The 19,553-nt window shown below is 46.9% G+C and overlaps 1 protein-coding gene across 2 annotated transcripts in view; it reads right to left on the reverse strand.

Moving 5' to 3' along the window:
* The window catches only part of CDK20 (cyclin dependent kinase 20), a 635,467-nt gene extending 618,156 nt beyond the window's left edge, over nucleotides 1-17,311 (reverse strand). For both annotated transcript variants that reach the window (XM_069647476.1, XM_069647474.1), the window contains exon 1: nucleotides 17,176-17,311. The gene's annotated coding sequence lies outside the window, so the exon portion shown is untranslated. The remainder of the gene's footprint in view (nucleotides 1-17,175) is intronic.
* Between the last annotated feature and the right edge of the window lie 2,242 nt (nucleotides 17,312-19,553).

A 19,553-nucleotide genomic window follows, 5' to 3' on the forward strand; every position in this document is an offset into this window, starting at 1 on the left:
AACTTCCACCGAGGAACCAATGCAGATAGGTGCTACTCGTGGACCTTTGACATCAGACGAAAGAAGACGCAGGCGAGAACTGAACTTATGTATGTACTGTGGTTCTCCCAAACATCAATTGAAGGATTGTACCGAGACTCCTTCCCGACGTTCGGGAAACGCTCAACCTCGTCCCTCTGCAAGGGAGGTAACGGGGAGAGTAGCACAAGTCCTTGCAACACCACAGGATCTGGGAAAGGAATAGAGAACAACAGTCTAATGATTTTCCGAGTATCACTAACCACAACAACTGGAAGTTGTATTTCGGTTCTAGCCATGTTAGACTGCGGAGCAGCAGGCAACTTTATTGACATTACCTGGGCTAAGAACAATATGATCATCCTCCAACCCAAGAAGAAGGCAATACCAGTAGAGGGAGTTGATGGCTGTCCTTTATCCTCTGGACCTATCACCATGGAGACGCTACCCATGCGAGTATCTATGGGTAACCATCACGAAGAGATTACTTTCGATGTGATTAGAGCAGCACACTTTCCTCTCATACTGGGAATACCATGGTTGAGACTTCATAACCCGTGCATCAACTGGAGTACCAACCGACTGAGTTTCGATTCCGAATTCTGCAGCAAAGTCTGTATCAAGGTTCCGTACCCAGAGGTACAATCCGCCAACCTGGTAGTTCAACCTCAGTTGACGATATCAGCTATTCCGATGCAATACAAGGAATACGAGGATGTATTTGAAGACGTCCTGCCCAAACTCCTTCCACCTCATCGCCCTGAGGACTGCAGCATCGAACTTAAGGAAGACGTACCCTTGCCCTTTGGAAGAATGTATCCATTGTCCCAACTGGAACGGACTGCACTTAAGGAATATCTTGAATCCAACCTCAGCAACGGACTGATAAGACGGCCAAAATCATCAGGCGGTGCATCTTTGTTTTTCGTAGCTAAGAAAGGTACCAAAGAGCTCCGTCCCTGTATCGATTATCGTGGATTGAACAGTATTACTGTTCGGGACAGATACCCTATGCCCCTCATCAGGGATATTCTAGAGGCTGTTAGGGACTCACAAATCTTCACTAAGATTGACTTACGAGGAGCCTATCATTTGCTAAGGATACGTCATGGCGATGAATGGAAGACCGCCTTTCGAACACCGTTGGGGTTGTTCGAGTATTGCGTAATGCCTTTTGGTCTTGTTAATGCCCCAGCGGTGTTCCAGAGATTCATGGATCGGGTGTTTTCAGACTTGCTGAACATATCTGTTGTAGTTTATCTGGATGATATCCTGGTATTCTCCAGCTCACTACATGAACACCGTACCCAGGTTAAAGAGGTTCTTCGCAGGCTAAGAGAGAACGATCTGTTCGCCAAACCTGAGAAGTGTTCATTTGAGGTTACAGAGATACCTTATCTTGGATTCATCATCTCATCTACAGGTATACGGATGGATCCAGATAAGGTTAAGGCCATTCTTAGATGGCCTGATCTATCATCTGTCAAGGAGGTTCAACGCTTTCTCGGTCTGGCAAATTTCTATCGCCGCTTTATACCACATTTCTCTGAGATAGTGTTACCCCTTACCTCACTCCTTAAGAAGGGTGTTCTTTTTTCCTGGAATCCAGCGGTCCAGAAAGCATTTGCCACACTAAAGGAACTGTTTACCACAGCACCTGTTCTGATACAACCCGACCAGTCGAAGCCTTTCATAGTTGAGACTGATGCCTCCGGTGGCGCTCTGGGAGCGGTACTCTTGCAGGAAGACAAGGAAGGACAGGAACACCCTATCGCCTACTATTCACGAACGCTTACCATCAGTGAGCGAAATTATTCTGTGCTCGAGCGAGAGTTGTTGGCCATGAGAATGGCTTGTGAAGAGTGGAGACACCTCTTACAAGGAGCAACCAATCCATTCCTCATACGTACCGATCATAGAAATCTAAAGGTCCTTCAGCAGATGGAATGTCATAACTCTCGTCATGCTCGCTGGGCCTATTACTTTTCGACTTTTGATTTCCAGATTACTTACATACCAGGTACATTGAACGGAGTGGCTGATGCGCTTTCCAGAAGCTGGCCTGAATCCGGACAGGAAAGGACGGCGTTGGTCAATATAGAGAAGTTGTTACCCAAACAACGATTCATAGCCACGATCAATCTTTATCTCCAAAAGGTACAGGAAGGTTATAATACATGCACTAAACAGACACCTGCTTCCAAGGATCTGCAAGAGATAAAAGGGTTATGGTTCTACAAGTCAGCTCTTTTTCTACCCTCTCCAGAGCTTCAACAACAAGCACTCAGTTTATGTCATGATCTTCCTCTGGCTGGACATAGAGGACAAAAAGCCACATATGAGCTACTTACACGAAGTTTTTGGTGGCCTTCGGTGAATTCTGACGTCAAGTCATATGTCAGGTCTTGTTCAGTTTGTGCCAGTGCAAAGGTATCTAGGCAGAAACCCATCGGTTTACTACAACAAACCGAGCTTCCCACTCGTCCCTGGGAAAACATCTCTATGGACTTTATTGTGGACCTACCTTCTTCTCAGGGAAGAACAGCAGTAATGGTAACGATTGATTCGTTTTCCAAACAAGCCCATTTCTCTTCTCTGAAAGGAGTACCCTCGGCAGCAGAAACTGCCTCTGTGTTTCTTAGAGACATAGTAAGACTACATGGACTACCTCGAGTGATCATTTCCGATAGGGGCGTACAGTTCACTTCAAAGTTTTGGTCCATTCTTTGTAAGGAGCTAGGAATTCATAGAGCTATGTCGTCGGGTTATCACCCGCAGTCAAATGGACAGACGGAGAGACTCAATGCCACTCTTGAAGAGTACCTCCGTTGTTTCTGTAATAAGGAACAGGACGATTGGAATTCCTTGATCCCCATGGCAGAATTTGTTTACAACAATACTTATCACACCTCTATCGGTAGGAGTCCGTTTTTGTGTACTTACGGCTATCACCCTCACTCCTTCCCCAAGATCGGATTTATCGATACCAAGGCACCGTCTGTGGATAAAGCCTTGGCTGAGATCCAACAATTACATACCTCTGCACTACATACCTTGGAAGAGAGCAGGAAAAACTCCAAGAAGTACGCGGACAAGAAAAGAAGACCAGTCCCTCAATGGGGTCCAGGGTCGTTAGTCTGGCTATCCACCAGGTACTTACCCAGGTGGGCGAGACTAGGCAAATTCACCCCAAGATATATAGGTCCTTTTCGGATAGAGACTAAGATCAATCCTGTGGCATACAAACTAAAGCTACCTGCTCGTTTCAGTAGAATACACCCAGTATTCCACACTTCCTTGTTGAAGGAACATATCGAGGATCCTTTTCACAGAAGAACTAGGAAGAAGGACATCAAGACGTCTCTGATTCCTGAAGAGTACGAGGTAGCCAGATTGATGGATTCACGCTACAAACAGGGAACATTGCAATATCTGGTCCATTGGAAGGGTTACCCAAATTCCGAAAGAACTTGGGAACCTAGATCGCATCTACATGCCCCAGAACTAATCAAGAAGTTCCACAGATTGTTTCCGGGTAAGCCGGGAGGTTTCCGGCATAAAAGGGGGCATACTGTTATGCACCAGCCATGGAAGTTATGGTATAGGTGGAGATACACCTAGCATGGTTGCCTTCTATGTCTAATTAACGGTCTAGCCTCTCACCAAGATGGCGGCCGGAGCGTATATACGTATCACGCACAGTAACAACGGTGCGTTGTATCATCGTTGTATTCTAACTTTGTTCATTGCCCCTTGCTCGTACTACTCTGTTTACAGTAGACCTTACCTCCTTATCCTTGCCTTAAGCCTTTTTCTACCCTTCTGCTTCCACTCGCGGTGTTACATCTCTCAGGTGTATACTCAACAGCGGTTTTCTCTGGTAAGTTCACAGGAGTTTCTTTTCTATTTTTCTTCGGTTGTCTGTTCCTACCTTCACATATTCTGCTCCTTCTCGCCTGTCCGATACTCTGTCTACTTCCAGTTCTTTTTTCCGCTGCACTCTTTCTCCGCTATAATTATAGTTCTGTGCCGAAGCCCCTGTTACCGCAGCCTCCACGGAGCCGCTGGTCCTACGCATCTTCTGCCTTCTGCGGTGCCGTTAGGATCTTGCGGTTTACCCAGACAACGTCTACCTTCGACGGCGTCTTCTGGGTATAAGTACTCTTCAAAAAGGGTTGTCTGTCTCCTGTGGTGCCTGCTGGAACTTGAAGTCTCTCCATACTACTACTGGTCTTGTCCTTTGATTGCCTCAAAGTCTTCAGAACATATCCACCTTTAAAGACCTTTTTCGTCACAGCGGAATTCACAGATACTCCTTTCTGACAAGAGAAAAGACCTGCTACACAGGGTTTTTTGCCAAACGGCTTTTTCCCTGAAGTTTTGGGACTGGCTCCTGGGGGATCACCGGACTTGGTTCCCATCCGGTCAGGGTGGCCTCCGAGGAGCCACGTCCTTATTTACGTCAAAAGAAGATCAAGTAGAAGACGGAATCTAAAAAGTATCGAAGAAGACAGGACTGGTCGACTTCTACGGGATCCCCTGGAGATTCAGGTGAGGAGGAGTTGGGCAAAAGAAAAGGGGAAGTTGGTAGTTTTGACATATGTGCTTGGGTAGTCTGCATTGCATAGATTAGTAAGTGTTGTCGTGCACTATGCAGTATTGGTTCTATGCACGTACTACAGTGTAGGGAGCAGGACCAATGTTGTGAAGATTTTGTTATTTGGTTGGTATTAATATAATGCTTTGTTAATGGGAGTGGGTAGCGGTGCCAAACACAATGGTATGTTTGTGCATTATGGTAGGTGGAACATGTGTGCTTGCATCCCTGCTTTATGGTGCAGCGTTTGGGTGGAAGTGCTGGTCCCTATGTTGCCTTTTCTGGCACATGGCTACATGCTCGCCTGCATGGCTCTATTATGTTGTGGTGGGTATGGGCAAGGCCTAAACTGTTGGGTGCATGGCCGAAGGCCGCAGGCTATGCACCCAACAGTCTATGCCTAGGTCTTCACCACAGCCACCACAACATAATGCAGCAATGCAGTTGTAACTCTGCATGTCTTCGAAGTTGGTGACCTTTACACAATGGTTGTGGAGGACATTGTAGACTTGGTAGAACAGCAGAAGTGAGCTACTATGCATACATTAGCATATGGTTTAAGTCATTGCACGTGTTGCACATTAGGGGGTCACATGTGACCATTTGCATTTGCTAGGGTTTGCCCTTGTTGGATGCATGGCTGGAGCCCTTGCACCGGAAAGTATGTCCACTGGTTGCAAGTAGGTTTGACATTGTTGCTTTGTGTGTGTGGTTTGGCTGTGTTGCATACATTGTTGGTTCCATGGGTGTGGTGATTGTTAGAACATCTTACAGTTGTTGGTGCATGGCTGGAGATGCTGCAGTGAGCAGTGCTGCAGCATGTCCAGTGGGTGTAGTGTTGGAATACTGTCTGTATAGAAGAGGGTACGGTTGAAGTGGATGCAATATGTGCTTGGGTAGTTTGCAAGTGTTAGTAGATTAGTAAGTGTTGTACTGCACTCTGCACTATTGCTTGTATGCAGTTACTTCTTACAGTTGTCGCTGCATGGGTGGAGATGCTGCAGTGAGCAGTGCTGCAGCGTGTCCGCTGGGTGCAGTGTTGGAATAGTGTCCATACAGAAGAGGGTACGGTTGAACTGGTACTTATATGTGCTTGGGTAGTCTGCATTGCGCAGATTAGTAAGTGTTGTCGTGCACTATGCAGTATTGGTTCTATGCACTTACTAGAATGTTGGGAGCAAGACCAATGTTGTCAAGATTTTGTTGTTTGGTTGGCAGTAATAGAATGCTTTGTGAATGGAAGTGGGTGGGGGTGCCAACCAGTGTGGTATGTTTGTGGATTATGGTAACTGGAACATGTTTGCATGCATCGCTGTATTATGGGGCGGCGGTTGGGTAGAAGTGCCGGTATCTACGTTGCCTTTGTGAATTCTGGAACCTGGCTACATGTTTCCCTGCATGGCTCTGTTATGTTGTGGTGGGTGTGGGCAAGGCCTATACTGTTGGGTTCATGGCCAAAGGCCGTAGGATGTAGACCAGGCACCCAACAGCCTAGCCCTTCACCACAGCCACCACAACACAATACAGGCTGCATGTCTTTGAAGTTGGTGACTTTTACGCAATGGTTGTGGAGGACATTGTAGACTTGGTAGAACAGCAGAACAGCACATGGTATAGACCATTGTACCAGTTGCACAATAGGGAGCCACATGTGACCATTTGCGTTTGCTATGGTTAAACCCTTAAAAGACCCTTGCTTTAGGAAGTGCTTTAAGATATTGCTACATGAAAGGAAGTGCTCAGCAGCACACATGTAAAATATGGCCAATGTACACAGGCACCTACATACCGTTCAGCACACCCAATGCAACGTTATGCAGCCATGCATGCAAATATGTGGCCAGGGTGAAAGCTGGCAGGCTCAATTACAAATGGGGAGTGCATTGCACATGACATGAGCATTTAAACATGGGGTGTACTATGGTGTGTTCTCTGTGGTGAGGGCCTAGCGCCTTGGATGCATGGCTGGAGTGGAAAGGGAAGAAGGACTGCCCCTGCTTTACTAGGGCGCGGCCCTCACTGTAGCTGGGAAAGCGCACGTGCCACATCCTGCCCTTTTAAGCATTGTGGGCATGGGAATGGAACTGTGGGAATTACCCAATCAGGTGTCGAGGGCTTGCCTCACAGGAAGGGCCAGCACTATTTTTCTCCATCAGTCTGTGTAGTGAGGGTGGCAGGCAGCGATGGAGAGATGCAGAGTCCTAATAGTGGGTGATACCTTTGTGCAAGATCTGTACAGGTATGCCGCGCAAAGAGGCATGGCTGCTAATTTTGCATTGGAAGAAGTGGAGGCTTTCTTGGGCACTGTCTATGAGGGCAGTTTCGGCAGTATGGTTGACCTTTGCAGATGTGTGGTCTTTGTTGGTACTGTTGATGTTGTCGTACTGCATTATGGAGCTCTACATTTGGGGTACATGCCGTTAGGAAGTTTGCTTCATCAACTAAAGAAGTTGATGCAAGAAGTGATGCTGATTTTCCCACTGCCAAGGTGGTTTTTTCAAGCATACCACCAAGAGGAGCATGGGACCATGCCGGTGTAATTTGTCCCCAGCCAGAGGTGGGAAGGTATTTCATTAACAGAAGCATGTGTCAATTTATGTCCACTGCTGGGATGTTCTCCACCGACTATGACATCAACAATGAGCGAAATTTGCACTGGTTCCATGCAAATGGCAGTTTTTTGACCAACATTGGCAATGCTGTTTTGTTTTACACTGCGCAAAAAAGTGTTGAAGACAATCCTGTAACAATGTAAGGAGGCAAACAAAAGAGAAACTCAGATAAAGAGCAAAAACAAAAAAGGTTTTTTGTAAGCACATTAAAAAAAATCTTTTCTGAGGGACCAATACAGACCCAATCCCCTAACCTGTTTCACACTTCTCCCCCCTCCCCCTTCATAGCACGATAAGCATGATAAGTCAGCGGATTCCGCAGTAGTTTCAGGATTAAACTTGCCACATGCTGCCCTTTTCAGGATGGTAGCCATGGAAATGAGACTGTGGAGGCAAAGGGATTGCTCAATAAGGTTTCTGGTTGTGGTGTGTTTGGAAAAACTGTGGCAGAAGATCTCTTTGTACAGAGAAATGCAGAAGAATATGGTGGAAGTGTGCAAGCTAAGGGGCAGGCATCCAGTTTGTATGCATGTACTGTATGTACTTGTTTGAAGTTGCTAACATACACTTAGTGTTGTTTGTTTGCAATACTTTTTCATAGGTAAGTGCATGGGGAGGGGGAGGAGAAAGTGCAGTACATGGGAAGAAGAAACAATGACAATAAGTAAAAATACGGCCCGATGGTGGCAAGTGCAAGGATAAGTGCAGACATCAGGTGGTGGTGGAACTGTTAGGGATACAGAAAACAGTCCCGTGCGGAGTTTGCCAGAAAGGTAGTGCAGGGGTGCGACTGGTGGGGGAGATTGCCTGGGCCCGAGATCAGAGGGTGGCCAGGTAACCAGTGCAGAATCAGTTTCAGCCAGGAAGTCAGCAGGGGATAGGAGGAGAAAAAGCAGACGCAAAGAGAAAGGTTTTAAGGTGCTTCCGGAACCGGCGATGGTTCTCAAGTTTCAGGGAGGCTGTTGCAGAGGGAGGCCCAAGCCAAAGAAAGAGACCTACCACCAACTGGTTGCTTGCTGAAGCGAGTGACACTGAGGGAGTTGAGGCGGATGAGGGAAGAGGTCGAGCACAGAGATATTTAGGAAGTGAGAGTTGCAGGTATTGAGGCCCCAGGGCCCAGAAGGCCTTGTGCATAATGCAGAGGGTTTCGTCCTTATTCTTTGCAGTTACTGGGAGCCAATGCAGACATTTCAGTCCCAGAGAGATAAGATCCCTGGGCTTGAGGCCAAGCACAAGGCACGCCGTCTTCTTCTGGATGAGTTGCAGAGAGCAGAGAGTACAGGCAGGCAGATTTAGAACGAGGCTGTTGCTATAGTCTAGCCCTGAGAGATCCACAGCAGTGGAGACAGTGAGCTTTTCGGACGTTGCTTTAGGTTGGTAACATACATTCAGGTATGGCTGGTTTTGGTGCCATATTTTTATGATTTATATAGGAGATGCGTTAGTGGGGAAACAAATTTGTGGTATTGTCGGAAGGAAGAAGAGAGTTCCTGTTTCGATATTACAATGGGTGATATGGGTAAATGGAAACGTTGCAAGCATATACAATTGAAGTGCCACTTGACGGTAGTGGATGGAAGAAAAAACAGTAACCTTTTTAAGAACGTAATGGACGCTCACTTGCAGATACTGTGCGCACAGGCACTTATAACGAAATTGTAAACATACTGAAGAAAAGGTTTTCATACCTCCACTTTGTGATTATGGGTGCTCATTTGGAAGAATGTTGATGCACAATTCTTGCATTCTTTTACTGAACTTTCTACTGGGCGTGCTTTCCAATGACAGACACTTGGAGGCTTAATGTGCAACAGTACATAGGAAGTGTTGTACAGAAGTGACAGTGTTAGATGCTAACGTCTTGAATGCCATTGGTGGTTGCGTGTGTGACTATTTAACAGTACCCAATGAGGTAGTGATAGACAAAAAATAGTGGAAAGGGAAGAAGGACTGCTCCTGCTTTACTGGGGCGCGGCCCTCGCGGTACTTGGGGAAGCGCGCATGCAACATTCTGCGCTTCTCACCATGCTGGCCAATGGAAATGGGACTGTGGGGATTGTCCAATCAGGTGCTCAGGGTGTGCGTCACAGGAAAGGGCGGCAATCTTTTTTTTCATCACTCTGTGTAGTGAGGGTGGCCGGCAGAGATGGAGGGACGATAATCGGTGATGCCTTTGTGGAAGATCTATTCCAGTATGCCGTCGAAAAAAAGGGTTTTTATGGCAATTTCAATTTGGAGGGAGTGGAGGCTTTGTGGTGCTGTGGCGATGTGTGCTGTTTCGGCGTTGTGCTTGCAGAATGTCGACGAGTAGCCACTTTCGCTACTGTACATGGTGTGGTCGTGCACTATGGAGAATCGCATTTGGGTTCCATGGCTTCTTCCCCATGTGTACCGTCAACTGAACAAGTTGATGAAACCAGTGAAGCGCATTTTTCCCACTGCCAAGGTGCTTTTCTCATGCATACCACCAAGAATAGTATAGGACTATTTCAATGATTGTTGTCGCCAGCCAGAGGTCGGAAGGGGTTTTATCAACAGAAGCATGTGTGACTTCCTGAGTGCTGATGGGATTTTCTCCTGTGAGAATGACACCATTGGTTCTCGATATATACACCTTTTTAATGCAAATGGCATTTCTTTGTAAAACAAAATATCATTGCCACTGGTCGACAATCTACAGGCTGCACTGAAGACTCTATTGTAAGAATGTGAGCTGAACTAAAAAACACAAAAATACATAAAAATCAGAAAAAAGGTGTTTCTATGGAAGCGCCATTAAAAAAAAAAGCCTCTTTTCAAAGCCACCACTACTAACGAAGTCCCCTACCCTGGTTGAAATGTATTCCCCCACTCCCATGCGTGCACAGCACGAAAAATCTGCGGACATTGCGATAGTTGCAAGGTTGCACATGTCACATACGGCCCTTTTGCAGATGGTGGCCATAGAAAATGGGCCTGTGGAGGCTACGGGATTGCTCAATAAGGTTTCTGGGTGTGGTGTGTACGCACAGACTGTTGTACACTGTGTATTTGTCGAGAGAAACGCAGAAGGTGCGGCTATGGCTGTGTGTTTCACGAGCCACAGCGTACGTTTTTTGGGGGATCTATTGAAAGTGAATGGAAAACACTGTGCAGTGGCTTCTCATTTTGGATTCTATCATGTGGATTTGTACTGCTATGGAGTACCTACAATGAAGTGACTGATTTTGGTTTGACTTTGGTGATGCGCGATCATGCCGACATTATTGTTCTTCAGTTTGGAGGGAAAACTTCACAACATGTTACACGAGTTTCAGTGCCCTTTGCGATGAAGGAGGCACTTGCCCGGGTCATGCGTCTGTTTCCGATCTCCTGCATAATTATTTATCGCATTACGTAGACACAGATGTGGCTGTGTTATTTTTCATTTGGTCCGGAAATGGAGAAAGCACAGTACATTGTGAAGAAGTCTATTTGTGCCTTTTTACGACATGTGCTAATGTCGTACTTCAAAAATTTGAATATGACATTTCACAGCACAGAGAGTTTTTTACACAAATAGCGTTCATTGCACGCCCTATCCAAAATGCCTTGCTGCCCTTCTTGGATGTACAGGAAGAATTGTTATAGTAGGTGTTGCGCACTTAAACTCTTCAAAACGCACTGCAACACGTAAAAAAACATCTTTTTACAGTGAGCCCTTTCTACCCGATTCCACTATAGTGTTTTCCACAGTACCACGCCTCCCTTTATTTAGCGCACATTCTGTGGAGCGTATACGGTGCACGGCGCCCTGCATCCATTCATTGGCAATTCCATTGTTCAACTGTGGAAGGAGCTTTGTTTAACTTGTTTCCTTTTCCGGTTGATTTCTATTTATTTTGATCTTGTAACACATGACACAGAAGGAACAGAAGGCAAGGGTTGATAGGGGAGGGGCAGCACCTACAGGGATAACCTAGGGGACGTGCAGAGAGAGGGAAATGTTGGGTGGCCCTTACTTAAATAGGTGGCAGTCATTGTCATGCTCCCGGACTGACCCTTACCAAGCACTTCCAAGTAGCTTCCCTCTGTAGAGTAGCGCGTCGCAGTACATGCACAATACAATGCCCTTTGCCAGGTAAGGGTCTGTAGTGCAGCATATGGTCTGCAAGGATGTTTTTAAAGATCTGCTGCCTTACAGGAGTGTCCTTGTTGTTGGCTGCAGCAGATTACCCTACTGCATTGTTGGAAGATGCAAGATTTCTGAGTCATTTGACCTTGATGTGCCAGGAGAAAGCTCTTCGAAAAGCTCAACTTAGAATTAAGCGTTGGTAGCATGGCTTTATTCTCTCTTAAATCAAAGCTTATATGAAATCTTACATTTTCGTACAATCGCACAAGCGAATTCAGTACCAAATGTATCGCTGAGATGGCATTAGATCCAACAGTGTTTTGATTGGAGGAAATCAACAAGCCTGAAGGAGTAGTGAGGCCTGCTTCGAAATGCCGGGGAGAGTAAGATCCTTCTGTTGTGGATTGAGTCCTCCAGACAAAGTGGGTAAGTAGTGTTAAGTATAGAACCCAATGGGCTTGGGTGAAGTGGAGTGGTGGATAGCAGCACCTCTGCGCAGTTTGGGTAACTTGAAGGCTTCACAGGCTGATTGCCAGATATATCCTGAGATGCCCCATGATCCAACATAAAGATAATTAAAGGAGTGTTTTCCATTTTAGTGATATTAATTATAAAATTATTCATGTATTCTTTCATCGTTCCTGACACTGGATCTTGAATGGCCCCTATTTCCTGATATGGGGGGTCATCTTCGACTCTACACTCTCCTTCTCTTCTCACATCTCTGACATGCCCAGAAAGTCCCACTACCAGCTGCACCTCCTCAAAGGTATTCTACTTTTTCTCACCTTCCCCCAGAGGCTCACTATCTCCAGAGCCCTGGTTCTCTCTCCAGGTTGGACTACTATAACAGTCTCTTTCTCAATCTTCCTACCTCTACTTTCCGACCCCTTCAACTTATCCCGAACAGAACCGCAAGTCTTTTCCTTGGTCTCAAGCCCAGGGACTGCATCTCTCCTGCGCCGAAATCCCTCCACTGGCTCCCTGTGGCTGCAAGAATCAAGTTCAAGTCCCTCTGCATAGTCCACAAGGCTTTCTAGGGCCGGGGCCCCAACTATCTACAACGGTCTCTTCCTAAATACTCTTGCTCCAGTGCCCTCCGCTCGGCCTCCTCCAAATCTCTGCGGGTGAGCCGTTTTTCCAAACAGAGAATTGGTGGTAGATCCTTATCCTCTGCAGGTGCCTCCCTCTGGAATAGCCTACCTGCCTCTCTCCGTCTTGAGTCGGACCTCCTTAAGTTCTGGAAACTACTCCAGACATTCCTCTTCTCTTCCACTTTCTCTCTCTCCCGTTTCTCTCCTGCTTGCCTCCCTTGCTCTCTTTCCCAATCTGCTCAATCAGCTGACTGTTCGCCTGGTGCACCTCCAGAGCCTCAGAGGTCCCAGGCTCCCCCGCCAGTCCTATGCACTCTGCCCTGCATTACTGCATTCGGAATACGTTCCATGAGAGTGGCACTTGATTGTACTAGGCTTGCGTGTTTGTCTGTCCTGTCCCCCTCTATTCTCCCCTCCCTAGCGGGTCATGTCTGCATGCTTAGGCGTACTGTTCACCAACCTTTTTGTCTTGTATGTTCCTATCCCACTCCCCACTGCCCCCTTCTTTTTTCCCCCACTCTTTGTCACGCACTTATACTAGTAGAAACGCCCCGGCCTAGTATGCTAGTTGTTACTGTTAGATCATTCGGAATCTTCAAGGCCTAAGAATGACGATGATATCCCCTTGTACCATTCCCGCCATGAAGCGCTTTGAAGCACTTCACTTGTGTATAAGCGCTTTACAAATAAACAATTAAAATTACAAATCTGCAGGCACTTGGAAGCAATTTGTAATACATGGCGTTCCTTTGACACCTGAATAATAGTTTTTGAGTTTGATGGGGGCCTAATAGGCCAGCGAGATAGATGTCTGATCCATGTCCATTAACAGACTTGGTAAGGTTGCAAATTATTAGCTTGGGCAGTTTTACTACTCGGGGCATACATTCTCAAAAGCGACAATAGGCCAGTTTTAAAGTATGCAAACACTTACCCCGAGCTCTAGAACTTCACCTGCACCACTTGTTTGCTTCACGTGACTACCCTCACACACCGAGCTCTAGAACTTCACCTGCACCACTTGTTTGCTTCACGTGACTACCCTCACACATCGCAGCAGATAAGTGCTCCGCCTCACTGAAGCAATATACACTTCCTATACTCCAGCTTTCTTCCGTTGCCGGGGCGTAACGGCACTCAAGCGTACGGAGACTGCACTTACACGTGCACTTGTCTACGGGCCTCTTAAGATTTTATAGAAAACAGCTGATGTGAAACTGGGCTCTGTACAGCGTATCTCCTCAGCGTAACACCAAGTAAGTCAAGAGCCGATACAACACATCTCTACAGACTGCACTTACATGTCCACTTGTCTGACTAATACTAGTCTGAGAAACACTGGCAATACCTTTGTCAGCGGCTGGGTGAACCCTAAATGGAAAAACCATTTGAACAATATGCATATTTTCAATGTATACAATTGAATTTGGGATTTTTAATATCAATTACAGAATGAATTGTTGAGACATGAAATCTAAAACAACATCAATGTCTTATAGTATAAAATCACAGGCTTTTTACTTCATATCGATTCAATGCATTTCCGACATGATGTCCTTCTTCTGGGGTCTGCAACAATCACAAAACATAACAAACGTGCACTAAACCAAATCACTCCACTTCAACTGCTCATGCCTACTCATTGGCCTTTACTCTACTCCTTCCTCCTTCAAGACAAAGGGCCTCATTACAAGTTTAGTGGCATTTCGGTGGGAAATCTGCCGAAATACCACCCAATGGATTTACTGTTAATGCCACTTGGTCTGGCAGAATTACAGCTGGATTACAAGTAGCGGTATGGTGGCGTTAGTCCCCATTTATAGATTCCACAGGAGTCTATAGGGCTTTTGGCGAAATTACCACTGGCAGTAATTCCGTCAGCAGTAATTCGACCGAAATTGCATTTTTTGGCGCTAAGGTGGCGGAACTACCTCCAGCATTTTGCTGGAGGTTTTTCCTCCACCCCACCGCCAAAACCATAGTTGGGTGGTGCGATAACGGGGCAGTAACTCTGTTACCTCCGCATTACTGATGGTTTTAGCCGCAACGCCCAACTTGCAATGAGGCCAAAATTCAACAATTTTACAACCCTCACTCTCTACAATTTACTCAGATCCTCCCCTAGTTCTGCCTATTGACACCATGCTGGATAAATCTCCATGCACAATCACTGCTTTTCAAGTTCATTCTAATCTACAAAGATATCAATTGTCTGACTCATCAGTACCTGGCTGACTGTATCTCTGTCTACTCACTATCTTGCCCTGTCTACTCCACCTTTGCTCTCATACTCAGTGTCCAATGAACCCCTGTGCCTCCATATCTTTTTGCACTTTCTCCATGCTCGCCAGCTCCACTGGAACCTGCTGCCTGTCAAAATCAAAGCCATCCAGACTATGTATCTCTTCAAATCTCATCTCAAACTTAATCTACTGGCCAAAGAGGCCACCCGCTCCAGCATACTAGCTACATAACCCTCACCACTCTCTCCAGTGCTGCGTAATAATGCAATTTTGTATTCTGGTAAAGTACTCCTCTTTAGTTAGCAGCACTTGCCCTGCTACGTTAATATTACCTTAATAAACCAATTGTATTTTTGTTTTGTTCCTGATCTATGCCTCACTTTGTTCACACCCTCAAAAATGGACTCCCAAAGGTTTCTCATTGTTGTGATACTTTCCAGGGAATTACTCCACAATCTGTAAATTAATTCTGATCAAAATTCACATCCCTGTTCTTTAAATAAATACACACACCAAAGAGTTACTGGAAAGCTAGTTAGAGGAAAAACAGATGACATAAATCATTCTCGAGTCCAAAGAAAATCTTGAGCCCTGTCTCCACAATAAAAGCCAGACACCATAAAGTGATGAAATGAAAGTTTTGAATTAATCATAAACACTGGTATTGCTCTGGGCAGCATCCATACCATCATCTGTTTCATCGTAAACACTGGGATTGCTCTCGGCAGCATCTATGTGTTCATTGTTTCGTCCATCCAAACCATTATAGAAGGGTGTCTCACAACTCGGTCATGGTCCTCTCACGAGTAGGAGCCAGCTTATCCAAACTGTTAAACTATGTCCCCTTTGCAAAGGAAAACAAGGCCCCCCAAACGTGTTTCCGGCTTGTTAGATTTCAATGGTGAAGTGCATCTTTTTTTCCTAGTCACAGTGAGCAAAGGATGTATGTCTGGGCATACCCCTTATAACTTAGACACTCACAAAACATAGGAAACAGTGATGGACGGGAAGCTGAGAATGAATCGTAAGCACTGGCTTTGCTCTTGGCAGCCTCCCTTTTGTTTTATATCACATCTGTGCTATTAGAGAAAGGGGCCAGCCATACATACATCAGTCTTGGTCATGCCAGCAATCGGAGCAGTCCAGCCAGAATAGCTATGCTATGTTCGCTCTGCAAAAGAACGCAAGCATGCATACCAGATAATCTTTTCTATCGGTGGCAATCATCAAGGTGTACATTAATTCATTATGTGCAGCAATTAAGGGACTCAGGTCTGGTTGTACGCCCTCCCATTTAGGGAGACTCCAAATAGACACTAAAAAGTAATAAATGCAAAGAATTGAATAAATGTAATTGTAACCAGAGCAACTACTCGAGTCATTGGTTTTAGCCCACCCGATTAAAGAAGTGGACCAGCATACAAAAATCTGTCTTATTCCTGTCCCCAACTGACGCACTCCAGCCCAAATTGTTAGGGCATGTCCCTTTTGCATGGAAAATCATGAGGCCTACCTCAATATTTTGCAACCTTCACACTGTAAAACACGTTTTCATGCTGATGTGCCTAAAGAATATCATACGACATGATTAAACAGTGTATGCTAGCACTGCCACTGTAAAACACATTTCGTGCTGCTTGTGCCCAAAGAAAATCACAAGGCCTGATTCAAAATTATATGCCAGTGCTGTCACCCTTTCAGACTGCTTGAGCCCAACGTGCATGATGCTTGTCTCAACAATATATGTAATATAGTTTTATATATGTGTAAAATGTAATACATGTATAATGCGGTTTTGTATAGTGCTCATGTGCAACGTAACAGCCCTGTAGAGCATAGCTCTGAAAGAAAAGATGGGGGTTAGTTTCATAATGGGGGAGGTAGGCACAAAACCTGAGGTGTTGCCTTTTCAGCAGCCGTTCAGGGGTTCAATTTTTTCCTAAAACAAGGGCATGGGAACAGCGTGAATTTCTGGTCAGGATGCCAGGTTATTTTAGTAAATACAGCCTCATATTCTTTGAAGACAGGAGATTTTCCCTGACGAAGGATCTGTAGCGTCCGAAATGGATTAGGGTACTGTATCTACTGTATCTTCTGTCTCTGTGTTCCTGTTTTGAATCTGGTGCATTAAAGAAAATGTGAAGATTTGTTGTTTACAACTATTCTTTTTGAAAGACATTTGATAACTGTGATTATATAACAGCAGTACACACTGCAAGGGTGCAGAGAATGTTCACCTGGTCTCTTTTTGCGTGTTTAGGAGTGCACACCATAAGTATCAGAGTCCTCGTGGTTTGGCAATGATACTTGGGTATGTGTTGTATTCAGGGCACAGCCCAATATCTGTTCAATTACAGTACTGCAAGACCAGGTTAGACACAGCCTTAAAGGGAGGGGTGTGAGAGCAAGATATACGAGCTTTGGCATAGGTCATTCAAAGTTAATGTGGTACTGATAAACATGCGATTGCTGTGTGTGAAGTATTGGGGACACCCCTTGCAGCATCTTGTACACTCACCTGTCATGCAAACACCCTCGTTCCCTAGCAACCATAGAGCCTGGTATGATAGTGGCCAGTGTCATTAGAGGAACGGGCCAAGCAACGTAACCTCTTTGCGTGATTTACACGTTCCGTTGAATGCTAAACAATGGTAGCGATTAGTTGCCATCCGAGAAACGGACCATAGCAACGGCCCGCCCACTCTTCTTCACGTGACTTCCTAGTCATCCTTGTGCTTAATCCGGAGCAAGGAAGCGATTCCGGAGCATTTGCAGTGATTGTTGAGCGGGATTCGGGAAGTGGGAAGGCTGTAGCTGCCTCCTCGGGATACCGCGTCCGACTTCGTCTTGTCCCTCGTCCGTTTTCAGAGAGGAAACCGGGAAGACACTGGCTGCAAGGCTGCAAGAGCAGTACTCCTGGCTTCCAGGGCAGCAGCGGGCCGTGTGCGCTTGGCTGGCTGAGAATACAATTTGCATTTTCTTTGGGGTACCGTGAACGTTCGTGCAAGACACCAGGTTGAGTCGGGGAGCGGAAAATTACATTTACTTTAAAAATAATGCTTAGCTTGTGTCTGGAGGGAGGGAAAGGGACACTGGTGTGGGTCTGGATGGAGGGTTGTGGTACAGTTGTGTGAGACTGGAGGGAGGGGTAGGGACACAGTGGTGTGAGTCTGGAGGGAGGGATAGGCACACAGTGGTGTGGGTCTGGAGGGAGATATAGGCACACAGTGGTGTGGGTCTGGAGGGAGGGATAGCATAGGTCTCAACCATTTCTTTTGCAAAGGCGGGTGAAAACACCCGAATTTGTTTTTGGTGGGTGAGAGCCCATTGAAATGAATGGGCGTGCAGGAGGATTGGCGGGTGAGTCAGCTCTTTGCAAGGCGGGTGACACCCGCCAAAAGTGTGTGAGTTGAGAGCTATGGGGATAGGGTACAGTGGTGTGCGTAGGGAGGGATAGGGACACAGTGGTGTGGATCTGGTGGGATGGATAGGGTACAGTGGTGTGGGTCTGGAGGGAGGGGATATGGACACAGTGGTGTGGGTCTGGAGGGAGGGTTGGGTACAGTGGTGTGGGATTGGAGGGAAGGATAGGGACACAGTGGTGTGGGTCTGGAGGGAGGGTTGGGTACAGTGGTGTGTGATTGGAGTGAAGGATAGGGACACAGTGGTGGGGGTCGGGAGGGATTGGGACACAGTGGTGTGGGTCTCGGGGGAGGGATTGGGACACTGGTGTGGGTCTGGAGGGAGGGATAGGGACACAGTGGTGTGGGTTGGGGGTACAGTGATGTGGCTCTGGAGGGAGGGTTGGGAAATAAGTGGTGTGCGCGATAGGGTACAGTGGTGTGGGTATGGAGGGAGGGATAGAGACATGGGTGTGGGGAGGGATAGGGTACAGTAGTGTGGGGAGGGAGGGATAGGGACACAGTGGTGGGTCTGGAGGGAGGGTTGGGGTACAGTGGGTTGGGAGGGTTGGGGTACAGTGGTGTGGGTTTGGAGGGAGAGGGACAGTGATGTGGGTCTGGAGGGAGGGTTGGGATACAGTGGTGTGGGTTTGATGGGAGGGATAGAGTACAGTGGTGTGGGTCTGGAGTGAGGGATAGGGACACAGTGGGGGGTCTGGAGGGAGGGTTGGGATACAGTGGTGTGCGGGATAGGGTACACTGGTGTGGGTCTGGAGGGAGAGATAGGGTACAGTGGTGTGGGTCTGGAGGGATAGGGACACAGTGGTATGGGTCGGGAGGGATAGGGACACAGTGGTGTGGGTCTGGAGGGATGGTTGGGGTACAGTAGTGTGGGTTTGGAGGGAAGGATAGGGACACATTGGTGTGGGTCTGGAGGGAGGGATTGGTGCACAGTGGTGTGGGTCTGGAGGGAGGGTTGGGGTACAGTGGTGTGGGTTTGGAGGGAGGGTTAGGGACACTGTGTGGGTTTGATGGGAGGGATAGGGTACAGTGGTGTTGGTCTGGAGTGAGGGATAGGGACACAGTGGTGTGGGTCTGGAGGGTTGGGATACAGTGGTGTGCAGGATAGGGTACAGTGGTGTGGGTCTGAAGGAAGGAATAGGGACACAGGGATGTGGGTCTGGAGGGAGGGATAGGGTACAGTGTTGTGAGTCTGGAGGGAGAGATGGGGGCACATTGGCGTGGGTTTAATGGGAGGGATGGGGAGACCGTGGTGAGGGTCTGGAGGTAGGGATAGGGACATAGTGGTGTGGTTCTGGAGGGAGGGATAAGGTATAGTGGTGTGAATCTGGATGAAAGGATAGGTAAACAGTGGTCTGGAGGGAGGGAGAGGGACACAGTGGTGTGGGTCTGGAGGGAGGGAGAGGGACACAGTGGTGTGGGTCTGGGGACACATTAGCGTGGGTTTAATGGGAGGGATGGGGAGACCATGGTG

The sequence above is a fragment of the Ambystoma mexicanum genome, chromosome 2q (genome assembly GCF_040938575.1).
Source record: "Ambystoma mexicanum isolate Mex_15411 chromosome 2q, UKY_AmexF1_1, whole genome shotgun sequence".
In the NCBI taxonomy this organism is placed as follows: domain Eukaryota; kingdom Metazoa; phylum Chordata; class Amphibia; order Caudata; family Ambystomatidae; genus Ambystoma; species Ambystoma mexicanum.